The following is a 24713-nucleotide window of genomic DNA, read 5'->3' as shown; positions in this document are numbered from 1 at the left end:
TTCAGTTGCTTTGAAAATCATTCTTCCTTGATACTTCATAGCAGCAGACGCTAGAAGCAGAACCAAAGAAAGAGACGCGGAAGGCATGACAATACACATCAGCATACAGTCTTTAATGCTGGTTTTTAAATCAGACTTTTAGAAGATCACTCAGCTGAAACTGCAGTGCTTCTTGGGTACAATGGTGGATTCTTTTTTTTCTATCCTTTTCTCATACACTGATGCATAAATGTGTGACACCCGTTTCTTCATCCATTATTTTTTAACTATTTGTAACTATTTATTTTTAACTATTTTATTTATGGAGTTAAAGCCTTGTACATGCAAATGACTTAGATGCTGAGAAATGCTAAGAAAATCAGGATTAAAAATATGTGTGCGCGTGTGTATGTGTGCGCGTATATGTTTTCTCTTGTTTAATTTGCCATAGTGAGCTATTTTAGGAGGCTAATGAAAAAATTCTCTCAATGTACCCGCTCCACAGTGGAAAGGTACAGTAGCTTTTTTTTTTTTACTGTCTACAGATATATGTAAACATGGCATGCATACTGTACAGGTAGGTATAGGGCCACCACATGTTTATTAAGTTATGGGGGGGCAGGATGTTAATAATCCTGACAGCCTTGGAGGACAAGCTGTCACAGAGCTTGTTGGAGCTGGTCTGGATGCTGAGGAACATTCTGGCACATATTAAAAATCAGTGATGGCCTGAACGCTCTGCTACATGCCTCACACGACCTTGATGATATTAATGTGATCATCTGTATCTTCCTTGTTGGTCCTTGTGTTTCTGAGCGTTGCCATGTCATCATGGGTTTTCAGCTGTTCACAAACCACTGTATTCATCAATGGCTTCTGGCTCATGCGGTGATGATGATGGATGGTTGTGTCATCTATTCACTCACTGTTGTATCCAGTCACAGATGCTGCAAACTCCTCCAAGTTAGTGAGCTGGCCATTGGGTGCAGCCTCTTTGAACAGATTCTAGTGTAATAATTTGTAACATTTCATCATTTACATTAAGACTAACCCTGTTTAACATACAGTTTCACAAAAAAACTGATCCGTATGATAAAATGAGTGTGTGATAGAGGGATACAATTTTCGTTAGGTATACATTTCGTCCTCACGCTCTACAAACGCAGTGAATTGGCCTCAGTAATGCCTGGATTCCCGTCCCTCCTATTTCCAATGATCTTGACGTTGAGCACTATGGATTAATCATGACTGGAAGAGGAAATGCACGACTGCTCACCTTAAAAGCATCCTTCGAAGGTGATTGTGTGTGGACTGCAGTATTATTATGTTACAAATTACAAATTTGCTCCATGGATTCCTAGTTCGAGGGCTGGAATCGCTGGCACAAGATTGTGAACTTTTCTAGCCTGTTGGGTAAGATGCAAAATGGAGAACAAAGCATAATACATGCCAAGAGCATTAACACTCTAAATCTGGCTAATTTCCCGGATAGACAGCAGCACGAGAAACACGGCGTAATTAGTGCTGAGGGCACTAATGAGAGACAGGTACCTTTTCTGGCTTAAGCGGTACTATGAGACGCTCAAAATAACCATGCCAGAGAATGCCAACAGGGGGCAGCTAGCCTTTATAGCCCCCTAGGTGTGAGGGGAGAGCAGGGGAAGGGGCCTAACACAAGATAGCAGAGATTGCCCCAGGCTCTGAGTGGTTTCACATTAACACAAAGCTTATCTGTCTGCTTGACACTCAGCTCTGTGTCCCCAGAACCATAAAACCTGCAGGTGGTCTTTTACAGTTGTGTTTAAAAACAGGAAAATATGCAATAAATCTGCTGCAGGCAAAGCATTACACTATTTTTCAGCCAAGAATTGGAAATAACTGAATATGGAGTCTCATTAGACATGAAATCTTTAACCATCGACCTATCTTCCAAACACTTCTCCGATATAGTGTCTATAGATACAAATTTATTGTAAATCCTGATGCACGCCTCTCATTAGCGTTAATTACTTTATAATAATTCCTCTGCTGCGGTGCTGTACTGTAGATACTAGTGAATGTGCACCTGCAACTTTGCCATGGATTTCCACAAAGCCACCTCTCCGTACCCTCTTCCACACTCTTCTCAAAATAGACAAGACCCCTTCACTGGCGTTCCCGGCAGCTCCATCTCCTGTGCCTTCTTACCCACCTAAGGTGACCACGTAATCCATGTCAAGGGGGACACTATGAGCTAAGACAGGGTTTGTAAACTACCATTTCAATTAAAAAGCCCAGAATTTCACTGATTGGTCGGTCTCATGCAATCATGCATGTGTCACTAATGTTAATATGAAACAGCCTGATGAGTCTTTAAAACAAGCAAAGATACCAGTCAGAGCACAAGAAGAACGGAACTATTTAGGCAAGCATATGAGCCTTTCAATTTTGAAGTAGTTTGTAAAACCTGAAGTAGCTCATAGTGTCCTCCCTGACATGGAGGTGGACACCCTATACCTTCCATGAGTGGGTAAATGGAGGCATGTAGTGAAGGGAGAAGAAAAATGACATGGTCACCACCATAGCAAATATGGTAAATTGGGCAATTTCTTTTCTTCCGAGTCCTGATGCCGCACTGACCGGATCCTGGATCTCAATGCATGAATGTGAATGCATGGGTGTAACCTTGAAAGCCACTGTAAAGGACAGGTCTGCAGCTCACTTTACTCATTTCCATAAGGTTTCTTTATCAAAAAATAGACAAATTTCAGTCTCTTTTTTTTTTACTTTTAAGGACAAATAGCTTCAATCTTCTTTTCTGGAATATAATCCATCTCATTGTGGTTCAAGCACCTGTCACTATCTCAGTATATAAAAATGTTTCTGTTACCATCATGAGCACAGTAGGGGGACGCTTTCTTCCCTTCAAGCTAGAAGTAAAACCTCAGAGTACATTTTACGTAAAATAAAACATGCTATTTATATAGAAAAAAATCCCACGTACAATGGTGAATTCATTTGCCTTGCCTTCAATTCATCTCACTATGGCTTTGACATAATTATTACCAACATGAAATAAACTTAACAGATTGTAATATTTGATTATTTTTTTTGCCTGATGGTGGTTTTTAATGTCAAATGATCCTATGCATCGCCATATCCACCAGTTTCAAACACGCCATGCCCCCAACCCCAGTGTAAGTGAGTCACTCCCTATGTAGTGTCAGACTTATTTACAAGCTTATCTTTCATTCTTTGTTTAAACAACTGTGTGGTGCTGTCCAGAAATAGCTTCAGTCTGTGTGATAGCCTGATTCATCCCAGTCTGAACTCCCCCCCCCCCCCCCCATTCCAACACATGTTCTAATAAAGCAAGAAAGTGAGAAAGAAAAATCCAGACTTCTTCTGATGACTGAACAGAAATGCCGTGTATATTTCCACCCTTGCAATGACAGTAATGATGGTAATAACCAAAAGGCAGTCACATATATCACACAAACTCAAGAAAACTCTATTTCTGGTTTCTGCTTTGACACCATGTTATTCAAAATATAATTTTGTCTTAAAGGACATTTCTGAAGGAAAAATCTGACTACTTGGTACTGCATTTCCTAATTATCTCATGGTTTTGCTCAATTCAGTGTGGTAAGAGTGCGTAGGAGTGTGAATGCATTATGTACCTTTAATTGAGTCTGGCCTCTTTTTATCATAACTACCGTAAAGTCACCCATTTCCAAAATGATTCAGTTTTGCTTACAGCATTATGCTATATGCTAGTGCCATTAACACCACTACTATATGGTAGTAGAGATATCAGTCACAAGCATGTAGGCTGCTGCTGGTATAGAAAATCACCACCCCCTTTCAAAAGGAAGGAAAAAAAAACATCCCCTTATGGTAATACTTTGCTTTCCTGTTTGGATATATCGCCACCAGACCAGACCATCTAGATCACCTATCTTGCCCATTGTTCTTTTGCAGCATTGTTCTCGCTCAGTCAAACTGCTGGATGATCGTTGATGGACTGGACAGTGCTCTTCAAGACAATCCAAAGATTTTCGATCATCCTTTTCAGGTCAGGATGTTGATTCTTTTGTTCAACTGCAGTTCCTTTGGCTGGATACTTTTTTGGTAAACCATATTCCCATCTTCAACCTCCTGACTGACAGCAACAAATTGTTTTTTCTTAAGAACTTATTGACAATTTTTTTTATGCTCAACTGTTCCCCACAATCCTAGCAAGAGCTCCAGTCCGTTCTGAAGAGAAACACCCCTACGGCACAATTCTGCAAGGAATATGATATGTGGATGGTAAGATGTGCTGGCTTTTCTACAAACATACCTTTTTGCATTGTGGCCAGTAAGGTTGATTTTGGTCTCATCAGACCAACTGTACCTTTCGCTACTTCACCTCACAAGTTCTGCAAAGTGTGGTTTAATAAAATCAGATAGACTCGATGACTTTTTCTTCCTGTCATCCTGCATTACATGCCGGATTTGCAGAGAATTGGAGATGTTACAGAGAGTGTATATACCTGACTTGGCATCAACCTCCTCTTGATAGAATCATCAAGTGTGGAGGAACGGCCTGGGCTAGACAAGTTCTAGGGCTGTGCTTTAACTCTTCCACTTCCAGATGCAGGTCTTGCACCCTTCTCATATCTTGTACCTTTCTATAGCTTTGTCAGAGTGCTCTTTTGAATGTACCTTTCCTCCCAGCTGATTTCATCCAGAAATAATCAAACCTGGTTCAATTGATCACAAGAGGCACCAGTTATGTGGTTTTTCAATTTTCCCAAGGCATTTAATTAATTTTAAGCAATTGTCATGTTTTTTTTTTTAATTTTCACCTGACTATTATAGGCCACTGTATGCAAATGAAAATGGTAAAATGAGATCATGTTACAGTTATGTTTTTAATTTTATGTTTTCACTATTAGGGTGTACTTCGACAAATGGTATCAATACCGAAACGAGATGGTAACATTCTTTTTTGACTTTATCACTAGCACATCATGTTTGGTTAATTAATAGCTCATTGAGTCGTTTAACAAATTTAATTAATTAATTAACTAAGCTGGTGGTAAAATGTAATGAATACATGTAATTATTGACGTGCCTCTGAAGAGAGGTCTAGGAACAGATGTGATATTCTTCTGGCCATTCAGCAAGAAATTTGTAACTTTTTGGACAGCAGATTTTTTTTTCTCTTAATTTGCATATGTTCTGATGTTAAATTGTACTTTTTTTTCTGAGCAAATATAGACTTATAATCCAGATAAACAGCTTTAAATTTTTTCTTTGCCTAAGAGTTTTGCGCAGTATGGTGTGGTTCAGCTTTAGAAAAACAGTTCAGTCTTCATAAAAAATGTTCTCATCAAAATGGTTAGAAAATACATTCATATATAATATGAACAGACCTTATACCTATGTCATCTCAGTAAAACCCATTTAAATGTTTTCTCATTTAAATCACTTAATTAGAATTATAAGGCTTAACAAGGAAAAAATCATGCAGGAAAACAGCTGTGGTAATTGGTATATTTTCCAACGCTTACAACTCTTTAGTCGGAGAATATATGAATAGGAAAAAAGACACCCAATTAAAGTTCTAATAAGTGTGTGATTGAAGTTATTTTCTAAATATGTTTAGATGACATTCAGTTCCAGAAGTATAAGGCACTCAGCAAATATTTGATGTACTCCTTTGATTTCCATCAGCAACAGATAATTAAAGTCTGAAATCAGTTCAGGCCCCGTGTGTATGCTCATTTTCAGGGCAAGCAAATGCTAGATTAAAATGTTTTGCCTATATTGCACTTCTGAAAACAACATGGAGCCGGCTGTGTCGGAATTACACAGCACTGAATCACACTGTATAAGATCTGAGACCATAAATCCGTTTGATTAATGTGAAAGGCTATCATTCATCTTGGCTCAGCATTCCTTATGGTCATGGCAGCTGTAAGAGGCTGACGGAATATGTGCTGGAAAAGTGATTGGATCTGAGGCAGAAAACCCTTCCCAGTTCTGTTGAAGGTAAAGCAGGTGTTTTGCTGTCACTTTTGTAAGAAACAATACAATTTGAATTCTAAGATGCATTATGTACATGGTCTTGATACAGGAATGGATGCTTCTACAGAATCTATTTTGCCTTCAATATTGTATATTGGTCTTGCGCTGAACAATTTTCTCCAAGGCTTTCTGGTTGATAGATCTCTATTCCTTAGAGTGGCATTGTTTTATTCAATTTTTAACACAGGGGCCGTATCACGAAGCAGGATTTCTTGCTTAGGCAGAAAACTTGTAAGATTTAAGGTACCCCAGTTTAGATTGACTTTTTCTTCGTTCACGTACCTTTAGCCCAGCCTACCTTAAATTCGACAAGTTATCTGGCTAAACAAGAAATCCTGCTTCTTAATATAGATCCCAATATGTGACAGCTGGATGTCTGCTGTGGTTTTTTACTCTTTGACTGTTACTTGCTCTGTGTGAATGTCCTGTGGCTCATGTGACACTGAACACGACTATGCTTCTCCTTTTTTAGGGGCAATTGGCAAATGAAATTCACAATTTCATAGGAAAGGTTAAATTTTCTGCTTCAAAACAAAAGCATAGTTGACATTTCAGCAGGGAATAATATAGACAACCCTGTCAGTAATCCTTAGTATATGTTGCGATCTGGGTTGCGGGGGCATGGGGGAGGTACATTTCATGCTTTGACTGGGTCCTGTACCTACATCTGGCCCCACCCTCAAGGGACATTGGTCTTCACCTATGTTTCTCTGAGTTATTTTTAAAGTTATTGCCATTCTTAATGTGAGTGGCAATTATGGCAGAACAAATACATTGTCAAGACTTGCCATTAAGGAAAAGAGTTGTGATACTTCTAAAAATATTTAATATTATATTCTACAAAATATTTCTTAAACTTTTTTTAAACAGTTTTTTTTTATACTCCTCTGACATTTTTTGTGTAGCTGGATTCTTTAAAAGTGTAATATTCTGCATAATTGCAGACATGGCATTACATTTGGAGGGGTAAATACATGAATACATTCATACATGATTAGAGTAGAAAGGCTCAGTGGCAAACTCCTGTTTTCTGATCCCAGGAAGCTTATATCTTGAAAAGACTACTGCTCCCCAAATGCAGCACAGGGAGCAAGTAAATCGCAGCAGCATGAGAAAATTGAACCATTAGACATTGAGGAATTTATATTTTAATAGCCCTTATGAAACATGTGCCTTCAGCAATTCAGGTTTCACTTATGTAGCTCTAAAATGTCAGCAGGTGGTTGAAGACCTGGACTTATAACCTAAGGTTTCCAGCTGCAGAGACTCCTGATCTTACACTGCTGAGCGGGAGGTAAAAGTCACTTTAGACAAAAGCACGTGCTGGACAATAAGATCTGCAGTGCCGTCCACATTTCTCCTGTGGCAGCATCCCCAGATGAAGAGAAGATGGCACCTGGCTTCTCTGGAAGCTTCCGGAACATTGCTGGCCACTTTCGTTGGCTATTTCAGACCCATTGAAGTGCCTCTCTACCACATTTAACATTTAGATTTATATTTACAATTTAACAGTTACGTTTAACAAGTATATTTAACATTCATATGTAACATTTACATGTAACATTTACATTTAACATTAATATTTAACATTTATGGTTAACATTTATATGTAACATTTAACATTTACATTTAACATTTATAACATTTACATTTAACATTTACATTTAACATTTGCATTTAGATTTAGATTTAACATTTATATTTAACATTTACGTTTAATATTTACATTTAAACATATAATTTATATTTACAAATAGAAAGTAATTTTTCAAATATTATACATACTGTAGCAAAACGTTGTGATGATCTTTAACATTGTTTATTTCTAGCTAAATGTAATAAAATGCCCTAAAGGTTGAAAAACTGGCTTAGTGACTCCACAAATGGTCCATACTGCAGAGTATGCTGTATGCAGGGAAATATTCCTGATTCATTGTTTCAATTTATGGCAAAATTTTCTGGACATAAATGAGACAATCATTTTTTGACCAATGTCTTTCACATCACTCCAAAGGCCTTTCCAGAAAAGAGAAATCTGCAAGAGTGCCTAGTATTCTACAATTGTTTGCAGTTATTGCTCCCTTAAAAATAGCTTAGCATTAAACTGTGTATTTAAAATGCTGTCAGCCTGTTTTACGCAGGCAGTATGCGTCTTAATACTAGTTGATTTGCAGTAACAAGCATTCAGGGCCTATTCTCATTTCAGCCAACTTGTATATTAGGAACTGTGGCATTTTCCTCATTGAATTTCTATGTAATGTCTTGTATTGTTTGTTTTATTTTGCATAATATGCATAAAAGTCACTAGCATATTTTATACATATCTAGTCATTATGCATTTATGCATCAGAAAAATGTACCAATTAAGTGTTAAGGGTCTTTCTTATAGATGAAACAATGCTTGACCAAGAGATCCAGTAATTTACTTCAGTGATTCACACTAAGTTATACCAACATTGTAGGGTTAAATTAACAATACCTTAACAATAATGCCATAAATTTCCCACCAGTAATTATTATTTTTATTTATTTGTTTATTTATTTATTTTTAAAAGGAAAAATTGAGACCATAGCAAAATTTTCAGTTTCACTCATTTCTCAGTTTATGTACTGTATACGCGTCTGTGTAAATCTAAATTAACAAAAAAATATCGATGCTATCTTAATTTTGCACACCCAGTTCTGCCCCTTGAATGTTCTAATTCAATTACATTCCAGTATATAGTATAAAGAAAACATGCAAATAGCAAATCAATTTGTGTCATTTCATTTTTTGTAGTGGGAGTTTCTTGGTTGTACATGATTAGTGATGAAAACAAAGGTACAGTCAGCAGTAAGTGATTGAGTTTGTATGACTTCGGAGTCTTTATTCTCTTTTTTGATGTGTTCTTTCCTACACAGCTACAATAAACTGGCCATGCTGAAACAGCAACCTGTTGCTCTTCCTTTATGTTGATGAAGGAAGACTGTCTGGGTTATTTTAAAACTTTATATTGCCCAGGATAACAGATGTGAACACAAAGCCCATTTGCACAACAAGGTTTCTTTCTAATATTCTTCTTCTATTTTATGCAAATACATTTCCTTTTTGCCCCCAAATCTGAGACTTCTTATTGTTTTGTCAGCCCCAACCATAAGAAGAAAATCAACTGGCTGACAGTATTCTTCCCAGGCCTGATATTCCCTGATATTCTTCTTCTCTAGAAATCAAACAAACCTCATTGTATACTGGAAAAGGAAAGTGTTGCACAAGTCAAACACCTTTGTGAAGGACTGAATAATTACCAGAACATTATCTTCCAGAGCTGAATGGCAGATTTAGCGTCTCAGCTAATTCTGCAGTCTGCGCATAAAGTTGACTCCTTCTGCAACTTTTGGACTCAGTTTGATGATACTATATTTCATGGTGGCTCAGTGGGTTCCTGTATTTCAGAGCTCCTCTTGAGGATTGAGGATGAAGATACCTACAATCAAATGCCAAATTTACTGTTTTTAGAACTGGACAATGTATCACTTTAGGAAACTATTACTTCAAAAACGTATATGGTACCATTCATATTGTGAGCTAAGGGTAAATCGGGTGAATAAATCCATTCTCGACTTCGTGTTCCAATTTTAACTTTGTTTTTGCGAATTTGTTTCTTATTTTTTTGGAAACTGGCTCCATATCCTGTTTAACCCAGACTCAATTGCCCATATTTCAGTTTATTTTGTTGGGTTTCCAGTCCCCAATTTTTCATTGGTCTTGGAAGAACACGACTGTTTCTGTGAGTTTGTTTCTTCATATAACCCAGCCTGAAATAGGGAAATTACTCCAATAAAACTTCTTAGTTCCCCTGCATCACATGTCCTGGATGTTACACACTAACTTTACGCTGCACATTCCCTATTGAAATTCAAAAGGAAATGTTATCCATCCATCCATGCATCCATCATCCTATTCATTATACTGTATATATATATATATATATATATATATATATATACACACACTGTAATGTATCTATGCATATTTGACAATGTTAGCTACTTTTCCTTCATTTAATATTTATATCTATGGTGGATATGTATTTTTTATATGCTTATCTAGTGTGCTACTGTTTTCTGGTTTTTTTCCCAGCATTTGGAGGTGTAAACAAACTAAGAACTAAGAATTAACTTTTTCATTCATTTTTTTTGATGTATTGTGTAATCAGACACATAACTTTCCTCTCAATTCTCCTACCAGCTTTACAGTTCACCAATCTGTGGGGTCATTCGGGGCCAAAATCCTTCATTCCATTCCAGACCATTTCTAATCGTGTAAGGTCGTAGCCTTTCTCCCATTCTGAAGGTGACATGGCTGTTTTGCACAGCCTGTACCCTAATGACCTTTTCTTCCCACCCATTGCTATGTCATGTGCATGTATTCTCTACCCAGCCTGAAGTCTTGCAGATATTTACTAATTTAGGATACTTTACTCAAGATCAACATAGCAGGGCTTTCCTGACATTAATATATAATTATGCGTAATTCCTCAAATCTATTCACATTCCTGTATTCACATATTATTATATCTGCTATTTTTTATGTAAGTATCACTCAGGGATCTGCTTTTTGCATGTTGTTATACCTGTTGTGTGCAACAACAATAAATGTCTTCTATTCTATTCTATTCTATACTATTCTATTCTATTCTATTCATCCATTTTCTCAACTTCCTCTTAACTTCGTATGCACCTCACCACAATGATTTAGCATAGATATTCATCCTACAATGGGTTGATCGCAAGCAGGCATGTTGCTGACCGCTTCTGCATATTCTCAAAATAAAAACATGCGTCGTTATTCACAGTTTGTTACAGCCGCGGGCGCTTCCCCATTGCATTACTATGTCATCTTTCATCTCCCTCTGGACTAGATGCCTGGAACGATGGGCCTGATGAATATTTACCAGAGACACTATGGCACCCCAAAAACCGAGATATATTCATCCACAAGTCGCATCAGAATATTGATGGTTTTTCACCTAGAGGAAGGCACCACTGGTAGGCGTGAAACCTACCGTAAATGCATGTTTATGCAAGGAGGAATTAGTGCAAATGTGCTTGCCTACAGCTGATATGGACTAATGGCAAATCTGCCATGTAATGTAGTCAACAGAAAATCGCATAGTAACGGCAAAGGAATGTTCCCATACAGGAAAATTTACATCTAAGGTAATGTCAACTCATCTCTGTTAGGTGTTTTGAGCTTTGATATTCGATATAGAAATTACCATTTAAATAAGAGTTTAGTGTTAACTGTTTAATCCAGTTTCATCCACCATTAGCTTCATTTAGAAATCAACCTGCAAAATTCCAAAACCTGCAGAATCGGAGGGTAAGTCATAAGCCAGAGACAGAGAGGAACACAGTCTTTTAATTACAAAACAGCTTGATCAGTGGTGGGTTGAGTGTTTATAATTTCCTGTCAGGACTTTTTGCTGTCCTCTGAGCATGAGCTAACTAAAATTCTTCAGTCAGGTGTAATGATGTGTCATAATATGGTCTATAATTCACTTTTGATTACCTGGTAAGTGCATGGTCCAAAGTCATTCGATGAAAATAAATATTAAATGAAAATACATTTGTATTAATATAAAGATAATGAAAGGAACTACAGGACAAGATGATATTGAATTCTTTAAAAAACTTTAAATTTCTCCTTTGGTCAGAAAATGCCTCGGGCATCCTTTCTTTTTATTTGAAAAGGAAGATTGAGATCGACAATGGAACTTTCTGAACCAACATGGGGTTCTTTTACCATAGAACTTACGAAAGACGTAGCGTTAAGAATGCTTCGGGAAACTCACCCATGGTCTCTTGCAGATGAACAGGTGCATAATAAAGCCCTGATTAAGTGTAACTCCTATACTAAACCAGTGGTGTCACCCGGACACGTCATCGGTGATGTTTCCCAGGGTAATCGGGTGTTTCGGGTCCTACATCAGACACCCTCACCCAGGCGACTTGTGTCCAGGTACCAATTCCTGCCAGGCTCCTCCCCTCTTAAGCCAGAGTCATCGGGACGATTCTCTGCCACCTCCAGGATGTTCCTTATGTCTCTTTTCCTTTGCAGTCCGTGGATCCCCAAAATGCCCAGGACCTGGTATAGAGACTCTCCTGCAAAACCTCTGTCTAGAGCCCACAGACATCAAGATCACATCTGGCCTGAGTGTGCGGGATGCAATGATGTCTGGGAGCTTCAGCTGCCAATCTCCTGCAGATGCCAGTAGCCCACCTTGGGGCTTTGGTAGAGGCCATGGTTTCTCCCCCACTCGAACAAAGGCGATAGTGGTCTATGCTCGATGTAGCTTGCTGCTTTTCATCAGCTAGAATCAGCATCAGCTAGCATCAGCATCAGCTAGCATCAGCATCAGCTAGCGCCCAAAGAACCTGGTCATGACGCCACCGGTACCTCCCCTCTGCCAAACTCTTCGGACAACTGCTCAGGCTATGCTCCAGGGTTCCCCTCTGCTGGCAGAGCTGGCAAGTGGGTAAATCCACTGTGTAGTTTAGTGGGTCTTGGAAGGACATCATACTGTACACGGACTGAACCAGGAATTTGAAGTGACATGCTTCAACCTTCCAAAGATCAGCCCAGGCGATCTTACGGCCTACTGCATGATCCCGCTTGGTCCTGGCTTCCTGCTGGCACATACCCACCATCCTACAGTAACGGGATTCCTCCGTCTCGCTCAGACCTCCTGCTGGATGCTCCTGTGGCTGACCTTTCCACGGGCTCTGCTGGAGTGAGGTGTCGTATTGCTCCCTAGCCCAGCCTGTCCAGTCGCCACTGTGCCCACCAGAACGCTGTGCCGCAGCCTTGCCTCTGCCCGCTCGACTGCCTCATGAGCAACGCCACTTCCTCTCTTGACCTCCATTCCTGCTGAGGAAACCTTTCTGTCAGTGGAGTCTCGGTAGAGCAGAACATTCAAATAATGAAGTAGCATGGAGATGCTAAAGGAAGGCAGAGAGGTTGTTCACTGCTCATGTCACTGACATGCAGATCAGGCATCAAGGGCAGGGGAACTTCTCAGCTTTCCTGCCACAGCTTGTTAAAAGGTCAGAGGATGGTGATTAATTTATTGCTTCTTATTGAGATTGGATAAAAAAAAATGCAGCCTTATTTCATATACTCTACTCGTTTTGTGATATAGCTGTCAACAGATTTCTTGGCTGTTGATTAAACACTTCGTGAATTTGGGAATGAGAGATTTAGTCTAGGCTTTAAATATAATGATTCCAGCACAGAGGTAGCTAATGAATAGCCCAAAACTACATTCTGAACAAAGCATGAAAAATAGCAGAAGACGGATGGTGAGCACTGTGAAACAGGGAAATACATAAAGCATGTAGATCCAAAATGAAAGAAGAGGACACACAGATGATGACAGGGTTACCCTCCATGGTTCAGTTATTAATAATCCACACTTGCAGGCAAGCTATCAATCTATTTAAGCTCATTCTGATTAACGGTTCTTGGATCTGGTCATGTTCACTTGATGCATCTTGTATGGTTAGCCGGATAACTTGTTGGATTTAAGGTATCCCTGTTTAAATGGACTTTACTTTCGTTCACTTACATTTAGCCCAGACAACCTTAAATCTGATAAGTTATTCAGCTAAGGAAGAAATCCTGCTCTGTGAAACAGGCCCCTGGTGTCTTAGCTTCTTAGTTCCTAGTTGGTTCAGTGATTTGGATTGGTTCTTTTGGTTCTGATTTGAGCCCTGGATTTTTCTCTTCATTGTCTTGCATAATGTGTCCTCCTTGGTTTCTTTCATGTAATTTTGTGTTTGAGTCCAATCTATATCTCACTGTCTGATGGGCAAAAGCCTTTGCATTGTGTGTGTCCAATGAGTGTTGCAAGTGTCCTTACTGGCCAAGACACCACCATGTACAAACAAATACTATACTGTACACACGGAATCAGAGTTGTTTAGCAAACTTCACCCTCTTTTCCAATCACAGACTGTTTTTCATCCCTTTGTACAGCAATTCACATTGACATTCATTTGACATTTTACTTCATAATCAATGTTAAGAACTTTGTTCAAATGAAACCAATCTCCTCCTGGGATGTAAAGCAACATTTTCTTTTGAGTTGCTTTCCTACATTAATCACCATGCTGCCACCTAATTGGACTAAAAATAAGATCTATGGGAGGCCCTTTCATTTGTGTGAAGCCAAAGATGAGGGTGGAGTAATGGAAGTGAGGTATAGATTTACTCTATAATTATCCATATCCATTTGTCTTAGTGAGCCCTCGGTCTATACTAAGAATTCCAGAATATAAGACAGCAAAACAACTGGACAGGGATGGTAGCCCATAGCAATGTATAATATTATTACTTTTTATGGGTAACACTGTTGCTTCACACCCAGAGAGTTGTGGATTCAAAGCCCTTCACCATTCCATGTATGCGGAGATTGAATGTTCCTCCCATGTCATATGAGTTTTCTCTCACAGTTCAAATGCATGCAGTTAGGTTAACTGGTGCATCTAAATTACCAGTAGTCGATTTGTTCATTTTTAATGGGGGGGTATGGCCCAATGGGGGCATGCATCTGACCGCACTGAAGCAATCAACATGCATACACACACACGCACACACACACACACACACACACGCAAATGTCGGGTATACCTATCCTTATGGGACCCGCTGATTCACTTCTATGGGGAAAATGCTAACCCTAACTATGACAACCTGAACCCCCACCCAGCTCTAACCATAACCATAAGTAACCAAGCAAAATACAAGAGTTTTTGCATTTTTAGTTTTTTCATAATAGTCACAAAATAGAGTTTCCTGGTCCCCATAAGGGAAATTTTTTTTATATTTATATAGGTATACCCGCTCGCACACACACACACACACACACACACACACACTCCATAACCATAACTGTGAAATATCTAATGAAATCAGGAAAAAATACCTAAAATTATTTTATTTGGACCCAAAATCCAATCCATATTCTGAAATTATTTCAAATTTCCCAGATTCTAATCAATTGTGTCTCATCAACCTGAATCCTGCAGGAACAGGTGGTTTAAAAATTGCTGCAGGTGGAGGAGCGCAGAGTAAAAAAAATCAACAGGTCCAAGGATTTATATATCATTAAACAGAAGGACGCTGAGAGCACACACAGCCCTCTCTCCGCTGTGGCGTGGAGGGGGGAACAAGTTAACAAGGGAGCATTTTTAAAAATTTGCTCATGTAGCATGTGAGTGTGTGAGTGTGTGAGTTAGTTGCATGTGGTGAACGGGCATCTCATCCAGGAAGTTCTCCTGCTTCGTAGCCTATGGTGCCTGGGATAGGCTCCAAGTCCCCTCCCTCCAGAAACACAGTAGTGCTTAAACGATTAGATATGGAAGGATGGATATTATTATTACATTTAATTTCATCATTATTATTAAAGACCAAGTGTGACGGAAACATGGTGGTGACCTAAGGGTAGCAGTATCGAGAATTCACATGCTTCAAATAGAGAATTCAAAAGCTTTTCTTTATTTGAAAGTGCTTTTTCATCCTTTATTTCTGACGCTTCTTCTCTGCTATAGATTGCATTATGCATAGTGCATTATGAACGTACCTGATTAACAGGATTCAACTTTTAATTATGTGCACTGTAGGGGTGAATATAAATAATGCTACTGCGCTACTGTAGCAAATGACAGATAAAACAGTGAATGCGCTGAATGGCTCTATCATGTAGCGATAGAAGTGTAAAATCGTTGCATAATTCATCACTTAGACCTGATCTGGAGTACTGTGTTCTTGATTTATCATCATAAAAGGGAATTTTTACATGTGTAAAGAGACCAGAAGAGGGCTAAAATTGTCTCAGCTCTACGTGGGATGCACAGAACGGAGAAAATGCAATAATTTCACTTGAAATATTCACTTTTTTCCTGAAATATCCAGGTAAATAAACTTGACTCAGTGAGTTAGTGTTTACCTCCAAAGTTGGGGGTGCAGCTTCTGCTCCCAGCTCGGAATGCATGGACTTTTATATTTCTCCTGTGTCTGTATGGACTTCTTTCAGGTGCTCTGGTTTCTTCCAAAGTCCAAAGCCATGCATTTAGATCACTTGGCACGTCTAAGTGTCCCATAATGTGTGTGCATGCCCTATGATGGGCTGGCATCCTGTCCTCTGACTTTTGTTTCCTAGGATAGCCACCATCCATTTCAGGAGATTGATAGATTTAGGCATAAAATATGGCCAAAGTAAATCTCCGAGATCATTTAAAGGATGAATAGATAAGATATTAGACACTATTAAGCAACTGAACAGGCAGTCTGGGCCAAATGGTTCTTTCTTTTTTATGTTCGAGCTGCAAATCATGGCCAGACACTTTGATTAAGCCATACAGGTGCATCTCCTTCATCTGCATCTAGGTGAAGGCCCCCAGAACATGATTTTGCTCTCACAAATTTAAATAGGGACGAGTCAGTCACAATTCATGAATAGTAATTGAGCACATTTCATCAGTCCGTTTCAGATTTTCTGATGAATGCAAATGAAGTGAAGGAACATGTTTATTAATGTTGCGTATTAGGGCTCCTATATGTAAACGTATAGAACCTGATGCTGAGGGGCCTGTTTTACTGGCATGTCCTGCTAATGATTGTTCATTTCCCATGGGACACTGTGGTAGCAGTTTTAGGTGCATCGCCATCTTAATTGGACAGCCATCTGCATGATTTCTTTCCTTTAGAACACTATGACTTTATTTCATGAAGGAGATTTTTTCATCCGGGTTCCTGAAGGAGCCTCTTAGTTTTTCCATATCACTCAACCACGCTCCCATGAGGCCTCTGTGAGACAGATGTGAGCCCATGAGCTGCTTCAGACCTCATCAGATGTGCATAAATTGTAGAATGACTATGGATGGCTTTCTATGGAGAATCCCTGGGTCCTTCTTAACTTTGCTTGTTTGTTGCTATGGCTACACATCAATGCCAGAAAATGCTTGGTGACAACTTATTGGTTTTCAGTTTTTTCATCTAAGACTTGTAGATCTCATTACTTCATCTTGCATCCACCGCTGGTCTGATGATCACATTATCTTCATGTGCCTTATTGCCTGGTCTGTTTTAATTTGCGTCACACCCAGTTGCCCACAGCTTGATGGGACCAGGCTCTTAAGGAAAGATGATACATCACACCAACCTGACCAATCTCAACCTGCCTCTGAGTGCATGTGCACTCTCAATGAGATCATGGAATTAAAGGCCCAGCACTGATAGTGGGGAGAAAGGGAAAATAAAATAAATGCGGTGTCTGAACGACTGAAAAAAAACACCCTTATTTCATTTGTGAAAGGTAGAACAAGAGATGAGCTCAAGAGAATAGTCAGAAAATGGCTGGAAATAATTCCATGTCACTTGTCACTTATAGGTAGAACATCTTAATTTCACAAGCTGCTGTGATTTAAAAATTAATTCATTTGGGAAATGTCAACAGTAGCGTTCATGCTTGTATTAAGATACCATTTGCTGACTTGGGAACACATGTCAAGAAGTGGTCCGCAGCACATGACTAAAGAAATGAAAGGGTGTCAGTATTTAGTAGCATGATGAGTATAACAGGAACATAAATGGGATCATGAAGGTTTTTTACATCATACAGCATATTGCGAACAGGCAGCTGCATTAAACAGTACACCATGTACCAACAGATGTATGTACAAAACAGCAAAACGTATCAAAAACGTACAATAATAGGCCTTTTATTATACATGCGACTGTACAAAAATGATACAATATATCATGAGCAAAATACACCAAAAACTGTCTGTACAAGATAGATGATGTTCCTGTTGAAAGGCTAATTGTCTTTGGAATTCTTACAACCTTTGTACATCTAGGTGCACTTTGCCATTAACCAAAAATGATGTGCAAATGCTGTTAAACCAGTAATCTGGCTCAAACACAATCACACAATTTCTTATACAATATAAATCATGTGTTTCAATAATAGGCCTTTTATTATACATGCGACTGTACAAAAATGATACAATATATCATGAGCAAAATACACCAAAAACTGTCTGTACAAGATAGATTATGTTCCTGTTGAAAGGCTAATTGTCTTTGGAATTCTTACAACCTTTGTACATCTAGGTGCACTTTGCCATTAACCAAAAATGATGTGCAAATGCTGTTAAACCAATAATCTGGCTCAAACACAATCACACAATTTCTTATACAATATACAGTAAATCATGTGTTTCAAACACAGGAGATGATACAAACTGGCATAAAACAAAAATGCAAGAAACAAACAAGGGAGGCTATACCAAACACAAAACAGCATAATACACACCGAAATAAATGCAATCTAAAGTCAAAGTCAAAATTTAGTCTGAAAAAATCATCACAATCAAGCTCAATAAAAATCACCCTCACTCCTTCCTGCTGGCCTTGATATGTAGCCAATCCTTTCCTCGATGGAAGTGTGACTCCCACTGGGAAAATCAGACGTTTCTTCAAAAGCCACTAGCTGGTTCAATTATGGCCCTACAAGCTGGGGTTGCAACTGTGACGACACAAAGGATGAAGGACTCGGGGTAGGCATTGTGGTGAAAGAAAAGGGGTTTTATTGAGGATCAGCGGATATAAACTGGAAATAAACAAGATCGCAAGGGATGAAAATGGGAACAAGAAAGGGCACAGGCAACAGAAAGGAACACAGGACTGGGAAGCACATATATATGGAACAAACAAGGAAAGGAACATGAGGCAGCCGGGAGTGATTAACACGAGAAGTAAGACAAACGAGTAACAGGCGTGGCTTGTTAGGGTCAGGAGATAGGAGGGTCAGGTGGACATGATGGGCAGAACGTAACAGTAAAATAATGAATCAACTTTTTGTTTCTTTTTGTTCCACCTTTATTACATTCACAGACAAAAGAAGAATCATAAGAAGATTCCTTCTGAAGAATTATCAACAAACAAGAAAAATTTGCCATAAAATATGGCAAATTTAATAAAGGTCAAAATAAATTTAAAAAATCCATAACCACTTGTCCTTTGCAGGGTTGTGGGGGTCTGGACCATATCTTGAAAGGCAGGGAATAACCAAGATGGGGATAAAATGTTCATGTAAAATAGAAAAGTTATATCAGTTAAGAAGATGTTGCACTTTCTACATGTGAGAAAGCATTTGTTTTTTTGTGGATGTCTAATATTTCTTCAGGAATTGTTGGGGTGTACCAATGAAGGTGCTTCACTGAGCTGAGCTGAGCCAGTCAGCCAGTTTAATTAAACCAATTTGATCATCATGAGGTATAACATGCTTCTTCTCAGACATTATAATCGAATTGCACTTTAGATGTTACGTGTTTGCTCAGTTTAAGTGGTAGTTCGAGTTACTATAGGATTCTGAATGATTAATCGGCATCAGCTCCTTAAGCTTTGTACCTGATGTGCTTTTTACATACCACTTCACACAAAGGGCTAAAAAAGCTTAGAAGACTTGATTGCTGCATGGCAGGTAATCTCTCAGCAGAAGGTTTTTCCTAAGGAGAGAGAGTTTTATTCAGGCTTGCACCTAAGCACCCCATTGGTGAATCCTGGTTATTTGTCTGTCCAAGCACACTAGATAAAGGATCCAGGTACTCTTCCGGCAGCAAAACTAAACTTCCCTTTCTCACCTTTCATGCATGTTCCGGCAGATCCCAGATCTGTTTAACCTCCACAATCACCCGTGTAATAAGGCTACATGATGCCATGGTTACTGACCCACACAAGGTCAGCATCCATTAGCCACACTGTCTCGCCAGAACCAGTCAATGAACCACTAAGATTGCTCCATGTGTGATGTATAATGCAAGGAGATAATAACACGTTAAAATACCTCCTATTTTTTAATGTTGTAATTAAATTAATTTGTCACTCACATTATCAGCCACTGAAAGCAGCACAGTCACGGTGAGAATGTAACCGTTGCATTTACGCTGATATCAAATGAGGATTTACCAAGTATTACATTAAAATAATACATTTCGAATTCCAGGGAAATTTATCAGAGAAGAAAAACACCAAGCACTCTAATTTTCTTAAATATAATCCTGGTACTGACTATTTCAGAGTGTTGTCTTAAATACTTCTGTAGTGCAATAATGCTGAGAAAAACCTTCATTATGTACAATTTTATTTTTGGCTGTAGTGCTTTTCCACTAATAATACGTTTTTGAAAAGGAGATGGGTCTTTTTCTCAGAAAACAGAGTGTTTCGGGCTCTGTAGGTGATCACTCAGGGAGTGGAAGTGGACTCCATCTAACGATGATGGATTCTCTGATTGATTCTCTGCCATCATTAGGATTGCAAGTGTTATGTATATTTTCCAGGACATATACTTAGGTTTCCATCATAGAGCTGCACAGACACTCCACAACAGCTTTAGACCTACATTGGCTAATATTAGGTTTGTCTCTTAGACATTTTTCATGTCATGTCAATGATTCTTCTCTAATCATATTAACGTTTCATGTTTGTTGATGGCATGACAAATATTCCCACTCCTCATCTGTTACCCAAGGCACACATACTGTATCAGTATTTGCACCTTGAGTATGTTTGATTTTTCCTAGCTTGTGCTGTGTGGGTTTTATCATGTCCTTGCACTGTGTTCAGGTATGCTGCAGTCAAGACACTGTGTTGACAATAACCAGAGCAAGTGTAGAACCTTACAACCAGGCCTTCACGCTTATAAGCATCATGACGGTCTTTGTTCTCTTTGCCCTTCTTTGAAACACTCCTCAGCCTGGGACTCCAAATAACTCTCAGAATCATCTCACCATTTCCTCTGTCATCTTCCCAGGGCTTCTGTTAGAGGTCTGTGATATATCTGTTGCAGAGAAGCAAAAAGACTTCAACAGGTCCCTGTATAATTTGAGATTTTGAGCAGAGAAAATCCACTCAGTATTTGCAATAAAACTGAATCTTAACAGTTGGCATGTGTTTGAGGACTTTGTGGTGTCATCTTGATACCTGTGAGGCCAAGAGGATAGTATAGCCTCTTAAATATGCTGTGAAGTTTGTGTTCAGATAAGCTGTAATTTCCTGAGGGATGACTACATACAATAGAGCTAGCAATGGGAATATTAGGAACAGCTGGATGTGGAAGGAAATAGCTTGTTGTTTGATCTAGGATTACAAGTTTGCATTTAAGGCCTGCTCTACTCTCCCTCCAAAATAGTTTGAAATATGGGGATTATGGAACAAAGCTGGGAAATAAACATATTTCTCTCCTCTTTCTTTGTATTCTCCCACTTCTCTATCATTTCTTTAATCTATCTCTCCATTCATCTCTTAATTTATTTATCTGTTCAGTTACCGTACTCATCAAGATAACTGCAGATAATACTGCATTGCTTGCATTGTTACTGTAACATCTCTTGAAAATGAAGTTCATTAGATCTCCTGAGAAGAAGGGGAACAAACCCAGTGTAGTTGGTAGAGCCTTAATCAATGAGATGCACAGGATTATCTGATGCCAAAAAGTGCTCCTGAACTCAAGACTCTGAATACTTGACATATTAAAGTTGCACATATGAATATTCACTTTACATGTTTAGATTTTCTTTTCACAGTATGTGATGGCCTGAGATGGCCACAACAACATGTTGCAGTTACCTGGGGTGAAACGGGAAGTGGTGCATGCATTTTATTGGTCCGACGGACAAACGGCCTGGATGGTCATGGTTCCCTTTTAATCCCCATTGGCAGTACCAACAGGTGCCCACAGTAGGGGGATGAGGAGCTGGGTTGTGGCATAGTTGTTTGTTATTTCTTTGTTAACATTTTTTGATTTAGGTTTTTCTTTATAAAATTATTTGTGTAATTGTATGGGCTCAATATGTTATGGGGTTTATTTAGTTAGTGGCATGTAGGTATAAATGTTATGGTAGTGTTCCCCCCTTGTGTGTGTTGCTGGATTGATCACCCAGTATATATGTTTCCCCAGTGTGTTATTTGTTAGGTCAGTTATGTTTAGTGTAGGTTGGGTTATGCTTTGCTTTAATTTTGGTTTCATTCTGTTTGGTTGACCTCATTTTATTGGGCCCTGGATTTTCCTTTGTTGGATATGCTTTTTGTATTTTGATGATTTTTCGATTTTCAGTAAAGTTTTGGCTAGTAACTAATTCTGTGCCCCTGAGTCTGCTTGCTGGTCCCTCACATGTGGTGTCAGAAGTGGGATAAACCAGCTAGGGGCACAATTTAGCATTTTTTTTATGTTTTCGTTGGGAATGCCATGAGAGCTATGAGCCGTGGAGGAAGAGGAAAGGGAAGCCGGGGGGTAGCCATGCAAGAACTTGCAGCAGAGATGACAACAGAAGAAGATGGAACAACTGGGGAACCATTGAGTGGAGTACTGGGACCAGAGGAGGAAGAACGGAGTCCAACGATAGTGGATCTAGCTAATATTCTCCGGGCATACATGGGGAAGCAGGAAGTACTGGAGGCTCAGCGTGGCAGAGAACTGGCACAGCAAGAGCAGAGGTTTAAGGCTCTGCAACATCAGTTCAGCCTCTTGCAGTTGGAGGTTCAGGCCCGCACCTCTCTTGTTCCTGGTCCATGCCGAGCAGATGCAGACCCTCTAGCCTTGGAGGATGTGGAAGCCAATGTCCAGCATCTACCATCTCAAGTGGAAGCCCCAGTGAAAGGTCTCCACATCCAGGATACTGGGCCAGGTCAGTCACAAATGTATAGAGAACCCAAGTTACAGAAATTATCTGACTCTGATGACATTGAGCACTTTCTCATTACATTTGAGCGCATTGCAGGAGCCTGTCGGTGGCCCAGGTCTGACTGGGCTTTTCATCTTGTCCCATTGTTAACTGGTAAAGCTAGGAGTGCTTACGTGCACATGGATTTGGAACAAGCAAATGATTACGATCAGGTAAAGGCTGCTATAATGAAGAAATATGACATTAATTCTGAAACCTATCGGCAAAAATTCCGCTCTTTGGAGGTGGAAGGACATGAGAGTCCTAGAGAATTGTATGTCAGATTGAAGGAACTGTTTGGGAAGTGGATACAGCCTAAAGGGAAAATGGTGGAAGAAGTTGGGGAAACATATATACTGGGTGATCAATCCAGCAACACACACAAGGGGGGAACACTACCATAACATTTATACCTACATGCCACTAACTAAATAAACCCCATAACATATTGAGCCCATACAATTACACAAATAATTTTATAAAGAAAAACCTAAATCAAAAAATGTTAACAAAGAAATAACAAACAACTATGCCACAACCCAGCTCCTCATCCCCCTACTGTGGGCACCTGTTGGTACTGCCAATGGGGATTAAAAGGGAACCATGACCATCCAGGCCGTTTGTCCGTCGGACCAATAAAATGCATGCACCACTTCCCGTTTCACCCCAGGTAACTGCAACATGTTGTTGTGGCCATCTCAGGCCATCACAGGGGCCATCTCAGGCCATCACACAGTAATTAAATTGTTTTCAATAAAATCTGACAATTTTTAAGTTGCAGATTCTCAATCTTGCTGATGTAACTGTAGTACGATTGCTTAGTTTTTATTATGATTATCAGATTTGTTTCATGTTTAGTATGTTTATTTTGTTTGTGGGAAAATTTGTTAACTGTGCTTTCATTGTTTTGCAATTAATGAATGTATAAAAACTTAATTTCCCATAAGTCAGATGGGGAGGTGGGGGAATTCCAGAAAGAGGGAAAGAAAATAAAGGAAGAAGAGACAGAGTGGTGGTTTGCTTTGGGAAAAAAAAATTGGAAATGATCTTTTTTGTATGTTTAAGGCCAATGTGGAGTAACATAAATTGTGCAGTTTACATTAATGCATGTCTTACACAAGTAAGGTTGATGTGGTGGACTGTATATTGTGCAGAGTTTTCTTTCTTAGATGAATGGACAGTGTGGACTGTTTTTATCTACTGTTTCTCCTGCTGCAGAATAAGTTGAGTTGATGTCGCCAAACTCTCCTGTAATGTACCTATACGGTCACTAGGGAATTTCCATCGATTTACCTAAATATTTTTTCCTTTTTTTTAATTAATCTCAACAGGGCAAATGAAAGCCATTTTCAGCAAATGTTTTCATTTGCCTTGTCTACTCATATTTTGAACTTTTTCTTTTTTAGGTTAGCTTATATGGGCGGATTTAGCGTTGTATTGTAGCAAAAACAGCCTGTGTTAATTATTGTGTATGAGCTTTTGTCTTTGTTTACGTTTACACATCCCAGATTATATGCACATTGTGGTTATTTTGGAGTGGTAGTCCACATTATAAGGGAATGATTTGAAATGAACAGGTTGGTTCATATTATCTTTAAATACAACCACGGCCTTTTCTGGGTTTCAAAATGTGGGTTTGCAGAATAAGATCTATTTGATTTCCTGGGAGGGGCCGTTGACCACCAGCAATGAGTTATCCCAGGTTGAGACTCCGCCCTTTCAGTAAGTCAATATTGGCATTGTAACCTGGTGGACTGCAGGGTTTTACCAGACTATTCCTAGCTTTATTATAATAAGGGTTACATAAGAGGTGTGAGAAAATAAGTCTGTCACTCCATCCATCTGTTTATCTTCTTCATGATCAAGGTCACATGAGGGCCTCAAGTATCCCAGGCAACAAAGTCACTAAGGGC

Source organism: Paramormyrops kingsleyae, chromosome 2 (assembly GCF_048594095.1).
Source record: "Paramormyrops kingsleyae isolate MSU_618 chromosome 2, PKINGS_0.4, whole genome shotgun sequence".
Taxonomy (NCBI): Eukaryota; Metazoa; Chordata; class Actinopteri; order Osteoglossiformes; family Mormyridae; genus Paramormyrops; species Paramormyrops kingsleyae.
The sequence above is the reverse complement of the archived record's forward strand: the minus strand, read 5'-3'. Positions refer to the sequence as shown.